This window comes from Ambystoma mexicanum, chromosome 12, assembly GCF_040938575.1.
Source record: "Ambystoma mexicanum isolate Mex_15411 chromosome 12, UKY_AmexF1_1, whole genome shotgun sequence".
NCBI lineage: Eukaryota > Metazoa > Chordata > Amphibia > Caudata > Ambystomatidae > Ambystoma > Ambystoma mexicanum.
In genome coordinates, this window is record NC_090936.1 from 1251756247 (window position 1) to 1251772110 (window position 15864).

The 15864-nt window shown below is 44.8% G+C and overlaps 1 protein-coding gene across 4 annotated transcripts in view; it reads left to right on the plus strand.

Moving 5' to 3' along the window:
• Positions 1 to 15864, plus strand: part of WASHC4 (WASH complex subunit 4) — a 1230387-nt gene that overhangs the window by 372133 nt on the left and 842390 nt on the right. The window lies entirely within an intron of this gene.

The window sequence follows — 15864 nt, forward strand, 5'->3', positions numbered from 1 at the left end:
CAGGCTTGGTCAGTCCTGCTTCCTGGGAGTCTGGAGGATCTTCCTGGAGCTCAGGTCCGACTTACACACTCACTTGATTCTGGTGTTCCTCTCCCTGGCACTTCAGTTCCTGCAGCAGCAATGGAAGTACAGCCAGCTCATAGAGGATTTCCAGATGAGCTTGTCCTGGGGTCGATTGGTCCCACCAACCCAAGGGGCGAAGTCGTCCTTTGCAGGTCTTCTCTAGTCGAGGGGAATTCGGAGCTTCAGCACAGCAGCAGGGCTTCACCGGGCAAACCAACGGTCCATGAGTTGCAGCAGGCATCTCTTCCAAGTTATTCTTCGATTCCTTCGTCCAGTGGTTGACTGTGTACCAAGCAAAAAGCCTCGCCTTTTATGCAGGTTTCTCCCATTCATTCGCAGCCTAGCTTTCAGTCACACAGCAGGGTGGTTGTCCTCCAAGGACAGCCCTCCAGCGAATCATCCTTGGGTGCATTCCTGTAACCAAAGAGACTTAGCACAGGGAATTTTGGGCACCTCCCTCGCTTCCCGCCCTGCTAGACACGCTGGAGCCAAAGGCGGGCTTCACTTGTTAATCACGCCAAACACAAAATGAACAAAGGGACCAAACCTGATTTGGCGCGCAGAGTAAATCTCAAGAAGGACCTTTCCAGCAAGAAATGGCGAAAAAAGAAGACTGGGCCATCTTGACGAAATGGATACCCATGGGTGTCTAACTGCAGCTGCAATTGCAGCCCGTGGTAAAAACACTCAATGGCAGTAAAAAAGTAAACCACTGCCACCCGCCATTAATTGTAGAAAGGGTAACATAAAAATGTTAAATGAGAAACTAGACAAAGGGGATACTAAGTAACCCCTCCAGCACCCTATTGTAAGATAGTGTGTACTGGGTCTAGAAAGTTTAAAAATGTAAGTAAAGTCAATTTCATGTCATTGCTCTTGGAAACAGTAGTTTCACCAAGAGAAGCTATTTAAACCTTTGGGAAATCTAAGAGACTTCCCTGTGCCACTGCACTGTGTGACAATGTAAATATGATGCCTGTGGAGTTTGTCAGACTCCACATATACTATTGTGAGAGCAGACAGATTAACCTCCAAAGGAGGTGGTATCGCTCTGATTGCAGAGTCCTTAGAGTCCCTACTTCCCCATTTGTGAAATCCTGCAAATTACTCACGGTTAAAATAACCACCTCGAACTCTAGCACATTAACAATTCGCCTAATTTACAGACCCCCGGGTCCCATTGATTGCTTCGAGAAAGATATGACCATATTGTCAGATACTTAACTCCCCTCACAAATACTCTTGCTAGGTGACTTTAACTTGGGCTTTGGTGACCCTAACGACCAAAATGCCAAGACGCTATCCGAGACCCTCACTGAATTGTGGCTCTCCCAAAGAGTTAACCAGCCTACCCACGAGAAAGGTAGAATTCTAGACTGGGTGAGACAGTAGTTACATCTGTGGAACCTCAGTCATGGACGGACCACTACTTAGTCTCTTTCACTACCCTTGCCAAAAGTCCAGTAACAAAGACTACCTTGATCGCCCCACCGTTCCCAACAAGGAACAAACTGAACATCACAGCGGATAAGCTTATGCCTCTCCTGCTTCCTACCTTGAACACTGCATCAGAGTCCTCAGACCCTGCTGCACTAGTAGACCTATATAACTCTTCATTTACACAAGCATTAGACAAGATGGCTCCTATCCAAATACGAAAAGGCAAACCTAGAGCTCACCTCACCTCAACTCATGGTTCACTCCACAGTTAAAAGCTCTTTGAGCAGAAAAAAGAAAAATTGAAGTGTTGTGGAGAAGAAACTTGCCTTCTAAAGAAAATAAACAAAACCTGACGAAATATTTACCAAGTACAAAATGGAAATACTACCAACCAAACGTGAAACGTACAACGAAAGGATCAACAAAGCTAGTTCCAGTATCAAGGAACTCTGTGATCCTGAGGGAAACTGAATCCCCTATTCCCGCAGAGGATTTGTGCACAAAGGATAAAGAAAGGTGTACCAACATCTAACAAAATGACACCCTCCAAAACGGAATCACAGCGAAGAGACGCAACCTCCCCAAACCAGCTACTGCTGACAACCCACAAAAATATTCGCGCAAACTTCCACAAGAATTCAAATTCTCTCAAGTCACCATGCAAGAGGTGGAAAAGATAATCCTCATTTAAACCGTTGAGGTGCCGGGGAGAGATCTGCCCAGCACAAGTCATCAAAGCGGCTGCCAGAGACTTGGTGCCATTTATCACGAAACTAATAAATGCCTCATTCTGTGCCTCCAATGTCCCTAACAACCTCGAGGATGCGTGGGTACTACCTTTGCTAAAGAAAGCTTCACTGGATCCAACCATCGCCACCAACTACAGGTCTGTTACCACTGTCCCATTTTACTCAAAATAATAGATAAAGCCACATACTTCCAGATCCAGGCGTATCTAGAGTTTAAGAACCTCCTAGGACTATGCCAATCAGGTTTGAGACCGCTCCACGGCACAGAAACTGCCTTGATTGACCTGAAAACGCAAATTGACCAACTAAAAGACAACTGACAATGCGCCGTACTTCTCCTACTGGACTGATCGGCTGCGTTGATCTGGTTGATCACAAAGTGCTCTGCAATCATCTGTCTACTGCCGCCAACTTCTCGCAAAAAGCCACCAGTTGGATGCCGTCCTTTCTCAATAATAGGTCAATGAGAGTCTTCTCTCCATCGGCCTCTGCTGACCCCTTTCCTATCACTTGTGGCGTATCACAAGGCTCCTGTGTCTCACAGACCATGTATAATATATTCACGAAGCCCCTGTTCTACGATCTGGATCATCTAGGTGTCACCTACCCCAACTATGCAGATGACACCCAGATACTCCTTCCACTTTCGGGGGACTATGACACAGACTTGGCTTTAGTCAAAATCATTCAGGCATGGATGGCAGCCCACGGCTTGTGCCTGAATGATGATGATGAGATAGAGATCTTGATCCTGGGTGCCCCAACCAATCTGAGCAAACTTGGATGTCAATATACCTCATTCAATATTGATGGCATTGAGATCAAAGTTGTCAAGGAGACTAAACCCATAGGGTTCTACCTGGACTCCGCCTTGAACCTAAGGAAACAAGTTAACGCCACAGCTTCTGCTACGGCGTATACTTGTAAGCTGATACGTGCTTGCAAACCCTTCTTATCCAACAATAGTTGCATTATACTAGCGAGGGCTCTAATCCTGTCGAAACTCGATCACTGTAATGCATTATATGCAGGTGCTAATAAACAGATTCTGAAGAAACTGCAAACTCTGCAAAATAATGCATTAAGAACTGCTTCAAGTATCCCGAGGAGACGACATATCTCTGAAGTCAGAAGAAATCATAAATGGCTATCCATCAAGGACAGAATCCAGCTCAAAATAGCTTCCATTACACCACAAATGACTGAATAATGCTGCACCACAATATCTAAGAGACAAAATCATTAAAAAAATCTTCATGACCAACAAGGATGGTAAACTTGCACTGCATTACAGTCCCCAAATTTAACTTGAAAAAGGCAGGGGGGCACTAGTTTTCCTGTCTAGACGGCCCAATGTTGAAACTCTCTCCCTATCCACCTGCGGATGGACCAGACCTTCCAAAACATTAGGATAAACACTAAAACACGGCTTGTGTCTAATGACTGCTGACTGACCCAAATCCTCTTCATGGGTTTTTTTGAAATACAGCACGCATGGAAACATCCACTTTTCAACAACAATGTCAAATCTTTTTGTACTTCTTTGCTGCTGCAAGAACCAAGTGCCAGGGGTCGAGAAATCTGTAGTCTAGTGCAACGTCTGAAATCCAGCCAGAAGCTCCAGGAGTCCCCCAAGGACCTTCTAGAAGCAGGACGACCAGAGCTCAAGTCCCTTCACCAGAGTGCAGGGAGTGAAGGAAGCCCAACGGGTATCGGAGATCCCCGACAGTTCTGTTTACTAAGCTCTGAAACCGTGAAGTGCCGCTGAACCAAAAAGAGCACTTAGCTGCCGATGACCTCCAAACCACTGCCACAGGAGCCCTCCAGACGTCCTCCCTCTTGTCCCCACGACTGAGGCTCAGGAACCCATGGTCTGCACCGCTACAACAGGACAGAAACCAGCTGGACCACTCTTCTTCAAATCAGAGGTACTGTTGAGGCTTGGAGTACCTACCTCATTGTTTTTTTGGCTGTGCTTTTCTCAGTTGGGAATTGCATTGGCTTACCTTTAGAATTTATTCCAACTCTGCTTTCCACAGGCTGACAGCTTGTGACCCTACAAGTGGTTTTATTTTAACAAACTCTAACTTTGTGTAAGACTTTGATTCTATGAAGTGCCTCGGGTTCATAGACACTTTGAAATTGTCTTTGGCTGTTTTGGCTCCCTGCAGACTCTTCTAGCCCATTGACGTTGATATTGTTTGTCCCTCATAGGTGGTAGCTTGTTTTAGACTTATATTGTTGGGAAAGACTTGTCTAGATTTCATTGGAAGATTTAAGTGTCCTCTCATATACTTAGATAACCCTTTTCCTTAAACCTTTCCTTTCTGCAACCTCAGAATCTATAAATGCCATTGCTGTCCTTGTGCTTCAAGTCACCTCAGGGTGTAGGAATTGTGTAAGAAGCAAATCCAAAACATTTTCCACTAACTTGTGCTGATCCTGAAAAGTATTTTAAAGTATATTTACATTGTTACATGAATTGCCTTTTTAAAGAATGCTTATTTAAAATTGTACGTTAAATAACTGTTTATAACAAAAACCTTGAGTGCAAGTGTTACTTGATTACTTGAATTTATGAATTTCACCTATGCAGCTATACAGCTCACATTTACCCCTCTTGAGATAGGCCTGGCTGCCCAGTCACACTACCAACTTGTGTAGTACAGGCCTATACCAAAACGTGGGTTGTCATATACCAAGTGGATAAGTGTTGTGTAGTCTCAGTGTTACTGCATCAACTCTTACCTAACACACCCTATCTAATGTAGAGTGCTGGGGGCTTACATAGTAATTCCTTTAACCCATTCCTCATGTAACTTTTTGTTACACTAACTCACTTGAATGGCTGGTGGCAGTGGTTTCTTTTTTACTACCTAGTGACCTGTATCTGCAGGCTGATACCTCTGTTGCAGTGCTGCGCACAAGGGTGTCCATTTTCCCAAAATGGCCCAGCCTTCTTTTCTCACCATTTCTTCCCAGTCAGTTTCTTCTGGACTTTTACTCTGTTGTTTGCATCAGGTTTGAGTCCTTTGTGTGAATTGCCTTTGGCGGGCGTCAGCCCTGAAACCCGCCCAGGCTCCAGTGTTTCTGGAAAGGCAGGAACTGAGGGAGGGTCCCGAAACCTCCCTGGCTCTTGTCTCTAGGTGTGCCTGAGTGAAACTAATTCCAATTGGACGGCTGACTGTCCTGGAGGAAAGCTACCATGCTGTGTGGTTAACAGCCTAGGGCTGTGAATGAATGCAAATTTGCATAAAAAGCGAGGTTTTTGGGACTAGAAGCCGAGTCGACCACTTGAGGACAACATCTGAAACAGAAGACGAGAGAAGACGCCAGCAGCAGCCTCCTGGACCGCAAAGTGCCCAGTGAAGCCCTGCAGCTGTGCTGACTCTGTTTCCGAATCGAGAGGGAAGACCTGTAAAGGACGACTTCCTCCCTTAGGCTGGGGGGACCAACTAACCGCGAGACAAACTCTACTGTGGCGCAACCCCTGACTTGCCGCGACTTTCCAAGGCTGCAGAAGCCCAATACCCGGGGTACCACAACCACTTGTGAGGGCATTGCCTTCCGGAGTCTGAATATGACCAGATCTTCGTGGGCATCCATAGGACCACACAGAAGCAAGAAATCTGCAGCCAGAGTCGCCTTATCAGAGTCCAGGACCGAGGGGATCAAGGAAATCCTAACCAGAGCTTTTCGTTCTTCATTGGCGCTTGGAAAAAGGCGCCAAAACCACAAAGAGCTGCTGAATCGATGGAAATCCATTGCTGCCGAGTCCCTCTCGAGTGCTGCCACAGGAGCCCACTAGATGTCCTCCCTTTCCTTACCACGACCAAAGATCAGGAATAAGGGTCTACTGCATTGTATTATGAAGGCAACCAGCTGGAACACTTTCTTCATTTTCAAGGTACTGTGGGGTTTGGGGTATTTTATCCTTTTGCCATTTGGGGTGCTTCCTATCTTTGGGAGTGAGATTTAACCCTACACTAAGTTGACCTCAACTTCCCTGCACTGGCCTTACAGCTTGTGCTTTCTAGAGGTGACTCCTCTTGAGTTGCTGGGATTTCTCTTTAGAATACTGACTATTTAAGTACATTTTTCTATGAAGGGCATCAGAACTTTGACTTTGCCCATTGACTTTGGCTGTCCTGGCTCCCAAAGGCCTCCTTCTGAAACTATTCGCTTTGGCAATGCTTGTTCCCTCGCATGTCTTAAATGTTGAACACTTTAATGCTGGGATAATAGACTGCCTGCAGCCCTATGGGAGAATCGAATTGTTCTTATCAGTCTCTTCTGATGTAACCCCCTCACCTTTCCTTCCTTAAACTCAATATTGCAAAGGTGATACTATATAAAGGCTAGACTGACCTCAAATGGCGTCACCTGCTTTATTGTTCACTTTTGGAATTGAAGCCTAACTTTTGATTAATGTTACAGCTAATTACTCAGACCTTCCAGGATTTTGCGGCACAAAACTTTATTTATTGCGGCATTTTTGCGGGACATTTTGTATTAACTAGAGGGTGTAAGATTGCCACATTGCAGGAAATAGGCAGAGTGCAAGGCTACAAGGGAGCCAGGTTATCATTATTATGTATTTTTTGTATTAATTTAATAGGAAGAGACCCAGATGTCTCTGGCTTGGCAGAACAGTGTTTGATTTGGCTAAATTTTTGGTTTAATGTTCATGCCTATTTAATAGTATTAACTAAATTGATAATTATCAGTTGTAATGCTGAAAATATTCCCCTTCTATGTTCTCCAATCCCCCAAACACCCACACACCTCTCACCAACACCCCATCACAACTTGCGTTCCTGAACCTCTCACTCTGTCATACAAATTCTCACGTGCTATGTCACGCTGTCAAGTTCAATTTGCACTGCCCATCCCCTGCCACACTCCAAATCATACTCCCAACTCGCACCTTACACTCAATTCCTCCCGCAATATAAAGTCCTCAGTCTTTTGTGCTGCTTCTGCATTTTGCATCCTTTCTCCCATTCTATCGCACTCTTCCCTCATCCTTTTTCCCAATCTGCAGCTCACTGCCTCTTTCCGGTCAACTGCTTCCTCTCTGCTTTCTGGCTCACTGACCACACGCTCCCTCTACTTTCCCTACCTCTGCTTGCTCTCAGATTTTGGGCCCACTGCATCACTGCTTCCTCTGCTCTCTTGTACAGCGCTTCCTCCTCTGAGCCACTGCTCTCCCTCTGCTTTCTTGCCTATCACTTCAAATCTCACCCTTCACTCTTCCTCTCTCTCATATAGTGTAACTGTTTTTTTATTTTTTTCAAATGTAGATTTTGACCCAGATCCTCAAAAAATGGGGCATTTAAAAAAAGAACGGAGGATATGCTATTTTTAGACAACCCATTTTTGGAAATGAGCAGGTCACCTTATTCTCAAAGGTGTCTGGCGCATTTACACAGGTTTCAGCTGTAGCGCAAATTGTGCGCTGGCCAGCTGCCTTGAATGATGATCTGGGTTGTTTGACCAAAGTGTAATGATTGCACTTCAGCAAAACAACCCAAAATGTACCTTTAACCACCACCCCACCCCCTCCCCTACTTAACTGCTTGGTCGCTGCCGCTTCCCCTGCAACCCTGCGGTGCCAGATCCGTCCCTCTAACACGGGTCGGATCTGACTCCGCAGGGTCCCTTTTTCGTTATTTTCTTTTTTTTCTGTCCCGGCCTCCAATTTTGAGGAAAAAGGGGAAAACACTTCTGCAACCACCTTAGACCAAAAATACTGAACATGGGGAGCGGGTGACACCCCCGCAACACATGTTTGGTTTTTATAAAAATTGATCGAATTGTACTGGACAAAATAGGTCAAATTGTAACATTCGATCGATTTTTTGTCATCAAAATGGGCAGTACCTTGAATAGAATTTCGCTCCCCCGACAGTGTTCTGCAAGCTCCCAGCACCTTTCACAGGGACAGGCCCTCCAGGGGCCTGCCACTGTAAAATGCGACCCAAAAAATGCATTTTTATCCTGTTTGAGGAACAGAAATGCAAGCGGCACAGCAGTGGTTCTTACCTTTTTAAGGCTTGAAAGAAATGCATGACAGGGTCAGGAAAGACCCGGTCATGCAGTGGCAGCCCCACATCCCATGCGCGTAGGGTTGCCTACAATTCCTGCACATTTAAAAGTGCATCTTGCTTGGAAATGAGGGATGCACTTTTAAATTGGCAGAAACGCCACTTTATTTGATCAAGGAGGTGAAAAAGGCCATCTGAATGTGCGCGCATATAAAATGTACCCAATCATGTGTCCCTTGTGGATTGGGCTGCTTTTTTTGGGGGCGCAAGTGATGATGTGTTAGCGCATTTCATTTCTTGTGTAAAAAAAAAAAAGTTGAGAACCTGGCACCCTGAGTATTACATTTTTTTTAAACAGTAATTTTTGCAGATTACTTTAAAAAAATATATATATTTTTTTAAAGATGCTGTTTTTGCACAAAACGTCAGTTTTCGCAGCATTTTGCAGGATCGCAAAATCACTATAAGCTGGAGGGTCTGCTTTTTAAAGAATGCTTTAAATATCTCTTGTGTATAAATATATATTATATAACCTTTAAGTGTGTAAGCTTTTAATTGGATACTTCTATTTACTGGTTTCATTTCACAGCTTTACAGCTCACATTGCCCCTCTTAAGATAAGCCTGGCTGCTCCGTCGCACTACCAACTTGTGTAGTACAGGCCTATATTAAAAGGTGGGTTACCCAATACCAAGAGATAGGTATGGTGTAGTCCCACATCAGTTGGACTGCGCTAATTCTTAACTAACAGTACAGTAGTCCAAAGAAACACTTATATTAATAGATTTATATAAAATCTAGATTTATTGTATTTACACAAGGAATGTGTTACAATACTTAGTTCATTTAACTGACACACATAGGATTAATTATACTTTTCAAAGGCCATTGCTTAGTTTGTACAGTTGCTCGCGGTTACAATTGTTAGTTACAGCGTTTGACACTAATGTCAGTTCTACCGTATTATCGGTAATAACGGACACTTGCACACAGACTAAGATATACAGTAATTGTATTTAGTTAGGAAAACCACATAAGGTAGTCTTTTAGGAAGGAAAAGGGTTGGTTAGTCATACAGAAGCAGAGCTTAATGTTCTAGAGGCAGTTTTGTAGCAGAGGACAGTCTCGCATGAGGAGGTCTCAGCAGCAGTCTCGAGAGAGGACCCTTGGCATGGATTTCCTGAGCTTCTGTGGTCAGTCTGTGGTTTTGATGCCTTTTTCTCAGCACCAACAAAGGATGGTATTCGCCCGATCAACCATCTTGGATTGCTGGAGTCCTGCACTCTGGTGAGGGGACTGGTATGAGTGAGATAGTGTCTCAGTGGGAACTGGTTCCATCCAGGCACTCGGGCAGACAAAGGGCAGGGCCCAGACTGGAGTGGACGGAGTGGACGAAACAGATGGAGTGGACGGAACTGATAGTGGAATGAATGGATGGAGCGGGTGGAGGGGACCATGTGGATGGAGTAGATGGAAGGGACTAGTGAATAGAATCGATGTAACCGATGAAATGGATAGAACCAATAGAATGGATGGAACCAATAGAATGGATGGAACCAATAGGATGGATGGAACAGATAGAATAAATAAAATGGATAGAATAGATGGTACGCATGGAGTGCTCGGACTCAAGCGCATTACTGATAACTACCATATCACACTACTACGATTACACTCCATTATACACCATCACTCAACTAGAACACAGCTATACTATGACACATTCGGTATAGCTGCTCTCATACTAACATGACCCCACAAACTCCCCATTATCCTAATTAAACACAGCTAGCTGAGCACATACCGCTAGCTTAGGCGTCTCCTCAGGCCCAACACAGCCAGAATTCAGTCTGGGTGTCCACCCTCCAGACTGAACACATCCAACTGACTTCCTCACCACCACACCTACTGCTAAGAAACAGCTTTCATGCCACTGCCACACCAGCTGCACACACATCCGGTGCGCCCACGCACCTTATGACTCTCTCTACTGACTTGAGGGCGTTCAACCTACCAGCGCTTTGAGATCATATCAATGATACATAAGGCGCTATATAAATGCCAAGTAACATAACACTTGCGCAGACAAAGGGCAGGGCAGTGAAAACCTCTTCACCCACTTCCTGCCTGCCCAGACGCACTAGAGCCTAGGTGGGGACACCCAAGGGTGCCTGCCAAAGGCAATGCATACACACAGCCCACCACCAGAATGGCAGAAGAAGGGCTAATAAAGAAGAACCACGCTAGAAAGGGTGAAGGAAGTAAGGAGCCCCCAGGTTATTACTTGGGCACCCTATTGTGCACAACCAGGACTCTGAGTACAGTCTGCGGTAAAACACGTCCACAGCCACCAGCCAAGACTAAAAGGTTGCCTATGTGACTGAGAAGTCACAGGAGCAGAGAGAAGGGGGGATACTAGATATCCTATTAGCACTCCACATAGGGTGGTGTGTGATAATATCTTGTAGCATAATGTTTTAGGAAAGATACAATGTATCCCTCTATCCTTAAGAATAGTAGTTACTTAAGGATAGAAAAAGAATCTCAAAGGAGGACCCAAGGGGTCCCCAGCAACACGGCCCGTAAGGAGCTGTGTGCTGCAGTAGTAAACACAGATGCCTTAAAAGCGATACCAAGGAAAGTAGACTCCATAATAAAGTGAAAACACAGAGAACAGAGTTCCAAAATTCAGAGAAAATAAGAATTAGTGAGTGGAAAAAGGCTCCACTCATTCAGGATAGAAAGGAAAAGGTTGAGAAGTTCAGCAAAAAGTGCTGGGGGTCTCACTAGGAGAGGGGATGAAGCATAAAATGATGCATCTCCCTAACCCCTTGTGTATATAAAATAAATGTATATTACATTATAATTTCCAGTGTGTGAGTTTCTTAGGGGCTAATGTATTGAATGGGTTCACTGTACTTACCCACAGTCCACATACTCCTAATAAGATCAGCCTGGCTGCTCTGCCATTCTGCCAATCCTTTGGGTAGTACAGACTTATACTACGAGTTGGGGACCTGTATTATACCAAGTGAGAAACCGCAGGGTGTCTCGCCCGCTAGTCACCAGGGGGCTAGCTCTCTCTCTCAGGTGGCCAGGGCACGGCCATCGCCTTTGGATCCAGATCCTGGGGGAAGTCGGGGTGAGGCAGCCGATGGTGAGACACAGCATTTTCCTCCTTTATTGTTCTTCTACTCCATCTTATTTTATAGGATTTTCCAAATTCTCCCGCCACCTTTTCACAAACACTGGGCCGAGGAAGAGGATCACTGAGAGCAACCAGACTTAACTCGCTCACATCATACTGGACATGTCCTGTTAAATGGGTCAGACAAACTCTGGCCCTTTACACTTAAGTGCGTACACCTAATACCAGTTAGCTCTCCTCACTCCAATAAAATGCAACACCTAAAGAGACACTCTGAGCATGGCGGAACACGAGCAGGGCTTCCTGGACGAGGGCACACCTACTGGAGCAGAGCAACGGACCAAGGGACGAGAGCAGTGGGCCGAAAACCCCAAGGGTTCCCTACTGGAGGTCGTTGCCTCTGACAGACCGCAAAAGACATGTAGAGAAGGCCAGATCACATAAGTGAAGATTGCATTGTGTTACAAGGACGCCAGCGACCTTTTCTGTAAACGGCAGAGTTGGGGAGGCAAGGCCAAGCCTGTGGTACTAACCTTGACTCGTTAATTGAAAATAGCAAAACAAGAAGCGCACACAGCCGGTGAGTTGGAAAGCGACCTGAGAGACTGATGTGTGTTAAAGTGAATGAAGTAGCAACATTATATCACAAGTGAAGTCTGCACACGTGTGGATGAGATGCGAGGAAAGGCAGACCTGTGAATGAACTTTGAAGTAAAAAGCAGCTATGAGATCAGCGATACGAAGTAACAGAGTGGTCTGGCAAAAGGAAGTAGCCCATTTGAAAGTCTCTGTGAAAAGTACATTGTTTGAAGTTATAAAGCAAACAGACAGCGAAAGCAAATTAATTGAAAGTAACTGAACATTGAGTCTAAGGGGTCCTGTAGTGGTCTGGTAAAAGCACCACACACATTTGCAAGTCATCGAAAGGGGTCCGAGCCCGATTGAGGGAGATTCTAAATACAATAAGCTTGGGGAAGGGAGCCCCCCTCCCCGGCAAGTTTGTGTTGAACTGTGAGAGGTCTGAACCCGGCAGAGAGGGACCTTTGTGAACTTTATGTTGGAAATACAATTTTGGAAAGTCAAGAAAAAGACTTTAATGTGGAAGGCACACCTACTGGCGCAGAGCAACAGAACAAGCGATGAGAGCAGCGGGCCGAAAACCCCAAGGGTTTTCTACTGGAGGTCGTTGCCTCCAACAGGCCGATAAAGACACGGGGAGTCGGCCAGATCACATAAGTGAATAAAGTGAAAAGCTTTTAGAAATTGCCTTTTTATTAAATGTGCATGCAGAAGTGAACCCTTCTTATTTCCTGATTCACTTGATTCTGCTGTTGGAATGTGTAGCTCGAACGCTACACTCGTTCCTCTTGAAAGTATAAGGTGATCATTATTGAACTACAACTCCCATGTGAATTGTAGTTCCCGCTGGTATTTATTTTCCAACGGGTGCAACAGCATCAAGCCAGTCTGTGGCGATCCGTGCAATATGCATGGACGCAGAAAATACTTGCCAACTCTAGCTCGGTAAGTTATTAGTGATACACGCATCGCTATGTGATCTTGGATTCACGACACAACCCCTAGGATCTATGATAATAATAATATTCTAGAGATATACTACTCTCCCTTAGGAATACTAGTCAAGGCATCTTGTCGTTGCTCACCCTGAATAACATCAGAGGTGAAAATATGATGCAGAAATCACTGATACTAATCACTGAGGCAGCTGGCTTGACCCACAAATTAGCCTTAATCAATGCCAGGTCTGCAATTGAGAATGCTGTTGCAATAAATGTCTATATTGAAGCACAGAACCTAGGCATTGTAATGATTACTGAGTTTTGGTTTACCTCATGTCAGTCGTACTTTCACTCTTTGGTACCAGACAAGTACCTGATAAAATGGCTCAATAGAGAACAACAAAGGGGAGGCAGGATTGCCATCATTCATGAAGACACTATAGACATTCAAAATAACTGTACTTTGGGATGGGATAGCGCCTCTCAGGTTCTGGCATGCTCTAAACAGTTTACTCCTAATAATTCTCTTTAAATAATGTTGTGCAACTCCCCCCCCCCCTTCCCCGGATCAGCTACTGCCTTTCTTGATACAATGGATACTTATTTTGGGGTGGAAGCAAGTAATAGGCCAAAGTTTATTAATCTGGGACATTTAAATATATGGTATAATGAGCCAGACAATAGCGATTGTTAACATCGAAATGACATTTTGGGCTCAGTTAATCGCCGTATTCTTTCGGCTCTCTACACACATAAGTGGACACTGTTTAGACCCTATATTTTTTAGAGGGCTTAACTTGCGGGATGTCGATATTGAACCATTGAGTTGGTCAGATCATTTCATGGCTCGGTTTAGCTGCGGTCATTTTTAACCAATTGACTAAACAAATTAAAACAGGCCCACTCCTCTCTGAAATGCTACCAATACCTTGTGGAGTACCACAGGGGTCATCCCTGTCACCCGTACTGTTCAATCTTGATATCTGTCCATTCTTAAAAATGTTGGCTCAGTTTGATCTGAAGTATCATTCATATGCGATGATATTCAGATCTATGTCGGTCTAAAACAACTCGTGGAGGCAGCAGAGTGTATTCTGAAGTGTGCGGAAAAAGTGCAATTGTGGATGCTTGAGAATAAACTCCAGCTGAATCACACCAAGACGGAAAACATCGTATTTGGTTAAAAAAAACAAATTGGCAACTCTTTCTGATAATCCCATGTCCCACATGTTTTGGAAATGCCTCCAAACATACAGATTCCGTGACAAAGCCTAGGATGCATCTGGCCATCTAGTTTGGGGTGTAATCTGATGGTGAATCAGATCATCAAATCTGTATATTTTCAACCGAAGATTCTCAAACCCCTTCTCCCACTTATACCTGAGCATGATCGATCAACAGTGGTAGGTACTCTTGTAACTTCCAGGCTGGACTGCTGCAATGTGCTCCTGGTAGGTAGCCCAGGATATCTGCTGCAGCGCCTTGCAGTAGCCCAAACCTCAGCAATTTGCTTGATCTTTTCGCTACTTTGGAAAGCGTCAGTTTCTGTGTTTTGCAGAAACCTCCACTGTTTGCTCGTTCAGCAGCAGATTCAGTTAAAGCTACTGTGTCATGTCTTGCAAGGAACCTGGGGTTGGTCTCCCTGAGTTACCTGGGTGAACCCAGACGTGGACTCCCTGCTCAGTCCTCAGAGAGGCAGAGCTCCACCTCACTGATGAGGCCCCACAAGGCTGAAACACGTGTATGGGGTTGCTGATGGTACTCTTGTTCAGAGGGGAATTGCCATAGCATTTCGGTGCTGGACTGCCCATGTGGGCGAGACAAAGACTGATATGCAGATGGATATTTCCCATCTGTGAAAGGTACAGTGCGCAAAAAGCGTGTGCCGCAAACTCTCATCTCAGAACAGGTTATCATGCCATGTTCTTTCTGGAGAGGGGCGCCTGCTACCTTTTTTTAAGTGTCTTGTCTTTAGATGCATGTATGGCTTAGCCCCGCCATATTTAATCTAAAAAATTAATAGCTAATTACCTACACATTCACTGCGATTTATGGATCAAGACCTCTTAGTAATCTCCCGTCTACAACTACCCGTTTGGGGGGGGGACAGGCGTTTTTCAGTGGCCGGCCTGGGGCTTGGAACTCACTTCCGTAACACCTGCAAAAAATCAAATCCCTGGCCGTTTTCATGAAACGACTAAAACACACCTATTTGTGTAAATCGAATAGTTGACGCTCTGTGTTCTTTATCTACCTTCCACAGATAAAATCTGTGCCTAGATGCAGACTGCTGCTTGATTCCCTAGGGATATGTCCAATACAAATTCCAAAATCAAATCAAGTCCAGGCGGGCCTCAATCCACGGTTTGGAACTGCTAAGAGTGTTAGAAACCGAGCCAGAGCGTGTCATCCTGCCTACAGGGACAGCCTCCGTGAGGTGTAACACGAGGAGGAGAGCAGGTTAAACTACCTTTCTTCCTTTGAACACTGATTTTTCCTGTGCATACATTTCTCCTTTTACACTTGTTGTATAAGAGATAGGGCAGGCATTAGGTTTTGTTAGCTTAGGCCATTTTGATTTGATTGACACCACTAGGACTGTTTATCGTTTGATGGTCCAGACTACTTGCATCTTAGTTATAGGGCAAATTGGGAGTTTCTCAGACCCCCAACATTTTCAATAAAGGTTTTGCAAATTGTATCCATTGTGTCTGTGTCATACTTGTGATACCATGCCTTGCCTACACAAGGGATAGTTTTATAGAGTCTTACCTCCAGGTGGACTTTAGGGAAACTCCCCTAACGGAAGCACTAATCACTTTTGCCATAACGAGGAAGCAAAATACAAGGAAGTGAAGCGGATGTCAGGATCAAAAACAGATCAGGCGAGGGTAGTT